This window comes from Schistocerca nitens, chromosome 7 (assembly GCF_023898315.1).
Source record: "Schistocerca nitens isolate TAMUIC-IGC-003100 chromosome 7, iqSchNite1.1, whole genome shotgun sequence".
NCBI lineage: Eukaryota > Metazoa > Arthropoda > Insecta > Orthoptera > Acrididae > Schistocerca > Schistocerca nitens.
The window spans coordinates 14547484-14554235 of NC_064620.1; positions in this window are offsets into that span (position 1 = coordinate 14547484).

The following is a 6752-nucleotide window of genomic DNA, read 5'->3' on the forward strand; positions in this document are numbered from 1 at the left end:
AATTTAGTATTACTCCTGACATGCTAGAAATATTTTAGATTATTTACTTGATTTTTAAAGTATTGCGCAATATTTATGACGTCGGAGCTAGTTACAGCGGACTGGCTGGCACACAATGGAAAGACTGATGTGAATTTACTACGGCGTGAGTAGGCTGCTTCCCTACACTTGGTAAAAAAGAAAACAATAGGGTAAAATTTAAACACTGACGAGTATCAGCCATTTTAATGGCCTGTGCGCACGAATACAAACACTAGACTGAACAAACAGCTGTTTCGCGACAGATTTGCGGCGATCTCCTGTCCACAGGCTCCAACTTGTCTGCGCGGATGTGGTTTGAACCCACAGATTTGAGAGGTTTCGCTCAAACCGCCAGCTCCAACTTGCAGGTTTGCACACACCTCAGGTCGGTGCAAATCTTCTGTCCACACGCAACGATCTGTCTGCGCAGATGTGATGTGCGCAGACAGATCATTGCGTGTGGACCGGCCTTACTGTGCCGCGAGAGCTGTGGCAGTAGGAGCTCTACGGCGTCGAGACTACATCAGCACGCGACACACTGGCCTGGCATCGCCACTTTGACTCTGCCATAAGAAAGGAAATGAACTATCGATTTACAGGCGTTGCCCCTAACAATTCGCGAAAATTCTCCCATGGAACGGGTTCCACGGGTCTGTAATTTGTTTTCTTTTTATTTTTTAATTACTTAATTTTATAATTACACGTCGATTATTAGTAAATGTGTAAAAATAAAGATGGTATCAAATTTAATGTTACAATAAAAATGCGATTCAAAGTATAAAGTAAAATAACTTTGTATATTGCTTGCGCTATTTCAGTGAAAAGAGTCTTTCTTCTAGAAATGGTGCACCTAGAGTTTTCTTGTCCAATGCTACTAGCGTTTTCTACATCCATCAATACCGTCTAAAATATCTACAACAAACTCATGCTGCATTGCTAATGCTTCACTGAATGCAGCGTTCCTGGGATCAGCTAATATCTTTCCTTGGTCACTGCTTGCAGTTCAGCTCATTCTGTTTCCGATGAGAGACTGCGCATACGTTACAGCTACATTGAGCCTGGCACTCCACGGCTAATGGCAGGGGGAAGGGGGGGGGGCTGGTTACGTAAACGCTGCGTAAATAATTTGCAAAGAGCGTGCGGTACCTCGGTGTCCGTGCAACTGCTGTACGAGTGCTTGGAAGGTACCACAAATAATGAAATTCCACTTTCTGCCCTTCGCTGAAGATGTAATCGATTATCATTCCTTTGAACCATGTAAGAGCAAGATATTTGACGAGGGGAAAGTAGCAGTCATCCGGACACAGAAGGGACCGAGGCTCAATCACGTCAGGTGGAACAGGTAGAGGACAAGATAAGATCTTCTGTGTCATTCCCAAACTACAGCCGGCCGCCGTGGTCTAGCGGTTCTAGGCGCTCAGTCAGGAACCGCGCGACTGCTACGGTCGCAGGTTCAAATCCTGCCTCGGGCATGGATGTGTGTGATGTCCTTAGGTTAGTTAGATTTAAGTAGTTCTAAGTTCTAGGGGACTGATGACCACAGATGTTGAGTCCCATAGTGCTCAGAGCCATTTGAACCATTTGAACCCAAACTACACGCACGTGAAACGATGTTCATCATTGTCCAGGAGGCGGCAGTAGGGGCAAAGTGGGGATTCTTTCAATCTGACAGCGTGGACCCAGCGTCTCGTCTCATATTTTTTGTTGGTGACTTGCTACCACGTTGCACGCACGTTGGTTGGCAGAGAGTGCTGGTGTATCGTTTTCCACACACGTGGCCAATTGACAGTCAGGCACCTGTTTTCAGCCACGTTGCGCGGGACTACACGCAGAAGCGTGGTGTGCAAATCTTTCGTCTTCGGAGGGCGCATTGTGGAGAGATTCGAGGCTGAGTTCCAGAAGGAATACCGATACAAGTCGAGACGTGCGCCACCGACACCGGCGGGTCGTGACAGACCGGCATTAGGACTTCCAATAGACGACTGCTCATTTAAAGGGCACCTGCCCGTGCTCGGGCAATTACCACTGCCTGCGCTCCATTGAGTAGGGGGAGGATGAGAGTGTCATAACGTACTTTAAGTATGTGACCTGTGGACAGTAAAGAACCGAAGGCCGCCTGAAGGCAGCGATCTAGAGCCGCTGGTAGGGGAAGGACGTGTGCCACGTGCTTGTTTTGTTGTCACTTAGAGCTTCAGGAAGTTCCCACGTTGCACCTGGTTCAAGTCACGGAGCAGTTGCTGGCGCACTGTCGCGCGTACGGCCTGTAGTAACCGTCGATAGTCCGCCGCTGTCATTCCACGCACATCATCCATAAACGTGACTCCCAAATATCTGAGTACAGTAACTGGGAGGGGGGCGACAGCTCCCGGCCCGAGGCCGCGACCGATACCCAGCGCCGACGACTTGTTTGTGTTCAGAAGACTGCCCGCAGCCTGTGCGTATTGCTCGTTCCAGTTTGGTATCCTGCGGACTTCCTCAGCAGTAGCAGATGGTCGGCGTACACCCTATAGCTGAAGGTGGCTTGCCTCAGGTGACGCCTGATAGCCTGTGCTTGAGAGTCCCGAGCAGTAGGTAGATAGCGGGGGGCAACCTACTTGTAAGAGGTCCATGATTAGAGAATTTGTTGCTAGCGCACTCGAGCAGACGTAATTTCGATTGATTGCTCACGTGGTGCCTACGATATTTAAGGTATAAGAGAATCTCAGACCAGAGGGCAATGTTGTATGCAGTAGGAACTGTGTAGCAGTAGGAGTACGTAGTTGCGAGCAGTCGTGTGTATGAAGTTGGCTGGGCCGGTCGTGCGGAGCGATGGCAGTGCCTGAGCATTGTAGTATAAGGTAAAAGCAGCCTCGCGCATATGTAGTATTGTTATATCAAGTCGCATGTAAATGTTTTAAAAAAAATCTCTTAATAATAATCTTTCTCATAAAAAGTAACTTTTGACAATCATTCATCCCAATTTCAAGAATTTACTAATTTCTCCAGTCCATGGTCATCCCGATTGTTGTAAAGAAAAATCAGTTGTTTCCTTTTATACATGACAAATTTATCGGCCAGCATTGCACTGGGCTGTGCAAGAAAAATTTCTTATAGGAGCACATATATATGCGTTATCCGGCGACTTCATTGAGGTAAGATTTTTCAATTTTCAGGGCCATGACGCAGCACTGCTGACGTCCAAAATTTACCAGTTTAAATTCACAGTCAACTATTGAAAGGTTGTATATGAGTCACATTTTTTATTGGGAGATTAGTCACATTGTATTATTGGTAGGTTACGGAATTTTTTGTGGGGAGGTTACACTAAATGTCAATGCTATACATATTTTCACTGTTGGGTAGTTACGCTAAATGTGAATATTATTAATATTATTGTTTTGTGGGGAGGTTACATCCTGATGGGTTTTGGACCCATCTTCCGACTGGACCTGAGAGATGGCTACTGGCAGAAGGCGCCACAGGGTGTCCGTGAGCCTGGAAGGAAATCCCATACGGTCCATCACCTAAAGTATGAAGTTGTGGTCCACTCTGTCGAAGGCCCGATTGACATTGACTGAGGAGATCGCCGCTCGTAGGCGGCTTGCCGACGCGATCGCTATGAAGTCCCTGCAATCGCCGGTGCCCATTTTTATGTTGGCATCTCCGGCACACGACGTCTGTTTGGACCGAGAATTATTAGCAAAAACGTCTTAATTCCACCTGCTAACAGCCTGGCGAGGATTTTGTAGACAGCGTTCAACATTGTAGGTGGACAATAGTCACTGACCGATTGCCCTTCTTTTGGCTTGTGTACTGGTGCGAGAAGTCATTCTACGAAGGAAGGCGGTATGGAGCAGACCGGGGACATGAGCTCTAAGAACACTGTAACCCAGCAGGGCATTATAATGTCACCGAAGGTCCGGTAAAACTCGACTAGTAATCCATTGAATCCTGGAGACTTGCTGACCGCAACTCTTAGTCCAAGGCGTCGGTCACCTCGTCCCAGGAAACTTCCTCCAGTAACGCCGTCGCCATTGCCCTGTCAACAGAGCATGCCACCTGTTTTAATGCTTCCGCAGGGGCCTGGTCGTCTACAGCTATTTCCTAGTGAAGATGACGAAAATGATCCTCGATGGTTTTAGTATGGTCGTTTGGGTTATACAGGAGCGTCCTTCTTGCGTCATACGGCGTGTGATTAACTGCTGGCGCTACCGGCGCGTGTCCGCCGTAATGTGGTGCATGGTGGGGACCTCCCCTGCCGCTCGGTCGTCTCATCGCGAGCGTACTGTGGCGCCTTCTGCGCGGCACTTCGTGAACGACAGTATGTGAGCTGTGATTGGGTGTCGTTCTTGTTGCCCGTGCGGTGATGGCGATAGAGCGTCGAGGTCCCTGTGCGCCGCATGGTAAAAGTCCAGGGGCTGTCGGTGCGACGCAGCCGTGTCTTTACCGAACTGCGTATGTGTCCTACGGACTGCTTGTTTTGTGCAGAGGAGCCAGCACGCCAAATTCGATTGGTTCCGGGATTTACGACTTTTACAGCTGGCCCGCACTGCGGGCACTTGCCGACGGCAGTTCGGGTCCTGGAGGTGTGTTAAACTCACTTTCCAAAGGCTGTTACTGCACCAGACGGTTGAGTGTTGAAATGCATCGTGCAGATGTAGCCAGTATGATCACAAAAGGCCAGAGGTTATCGTTCGGCGGCCACCACTCCCTGTTCAAGACTTTCTTGATGCAATAATTTAGCAACAGTCGTATGTATTGCGGAAATTTGTTTTATGAACTTGTTATGTGCTACCAGTTTCGGCATTACATTGATGCAATCTTCAGGCGCCTGTACAATGACTAGAATAAATCTACTATTATAAGAAATATAGAACATACGTTAACAGAAAGCAGATGGCAGTTATAAGAGTCGAGGGACATGAAAGGGAAGCAGTGGTTTGGAAGGGAGTGAGACAGGCTTGTAGCCTCTCCCCGATGCTATTCAATCTGTATATTGAGCAAGCAGTAAAGGAAACAAAAGAAAAGTTCGGAGTAGGTATTGAAATCCATGGAGAAGAAATAAAAACTTTGAGGTTCGCCGATGACATTGTAATTCTGTCAGAGACAGCAAAGGACTTGGAAGAGCAGTTGAACGGAATGGACAGTGTCTTGAAAGGAGGGTATAAGATGAACATCAACAAAAGCAAAACGAGGATAATGGAATGTAGTCGAATTAAGTTGGGTGATGCTGAGGGAATCAGATTAGGAAACGAGACACTTAAAGTAGTAAAGGAGTTTTGCTATTTGGGGAGCAAAATAACTGATGATGGTCGAAGTAGAGAGGATATAAAATGTAGACTGGCAATGGTAAGGAAAGCGTTTCTGAGGAAGAGAAATTTGTTAACATCTAGTATTGATTTAAGTGTTAAGAAGTCGTTTCTGAAAGTATATGTGTGGTGTCACCGCCAGACACCACACTTGCTAAGTGGTAGCCTTTAAATCGGCCGCCGTCCGTTAGTATACGTTGGACCCGCGTGTCGCCACTATCAGTGATTGCAGACCGAGCGCCGCCACACGGCAGATCTAGAGAGACTTCTTAGCACTCGCCCCAGTTGTACAGCCGACTTTGCTAGCGATGGTTCACTGACAAATTACGCTCTCATTTGCCGAGACGATAGTTAGCATAGCCTTCAGCTACGTCATTTGCTATGACCTAGCAAGGCGCCATTATCATTTGCTATTTATCTTGTGATGCATGTACCGTCAGACCGATGTTCACCAATTATGGATTAAAGTTAAGTATTCCAGAAGCTACGTACCTTTTTTACTAGACTCAACTCCTGTAACAGTTCCAGACCTCACGCCAGCCTGCGTGAGCTTAAACGCGTGCCTTTCGGCTTCCTCCTAGTGGCTTGGCTGTCTTGCCAAGTCACAACAATATGTATGGAGTGTAGCCATGTACGGAAGTGAAACGTGGACGACAAATAGTTTAAACAAAAAGAGAATAGAAGCCTTCGAAATGTGGTGCTACAGAAGAATGCTGAAGATTAAATAGGTAGATCACATAACTAATGAGGAGGTATTGAAAAGAATTGGTGAGAAGAGGAGTTTATGGCACAACTTGACCAGAAGAAGGGATCGGTTGGTAGGACATGTTCTGAGGCATCAAGGGATCACCAATTTAGTATTGGAGGGCAGCGTGGAGGGTAAAAATCGTAGAGGGAGACCAAGAGATGAGTACAATGAGCAGATTCAGAAGGATGTAGGGTGCAGTAGGTACTGGGAGATGAAGCAGCTTGCACAGGAGAGGGTAGCATGGAGAGCTGCATCAAACCAGTCTCAGGACTGGAGACCACAACAACAACAACGTTAGCAATTGACAGTTATCATGTTAACTATGTAAGTGGCTGAAAAGGATATATTGTATATCCTTAAAACTATATGTAACATTAGGGCAAATATGCGTCTGCCTATATCATGCTGTTGTTAATAGATTTCACTGTTCTACTCGAATATAGCATGATAGATGAACATAAGTAAACGCTATTATTCATAAATCCGTACCACGCAGTTGTAATACGCCATGCAACACAACAATCAAATGTACTGCACGTAATCATATGTCCAGTGGAATAATAGTTTTATAATGATTAACTAATATAAAAAAAACAATAAAATAATTTAAAACACAAGAAAATATGACTAAACCATGTCAGAATACATAAATTACGTATGTGTAGCCTAGGTCGTATTATGTGTGGTACGACAAA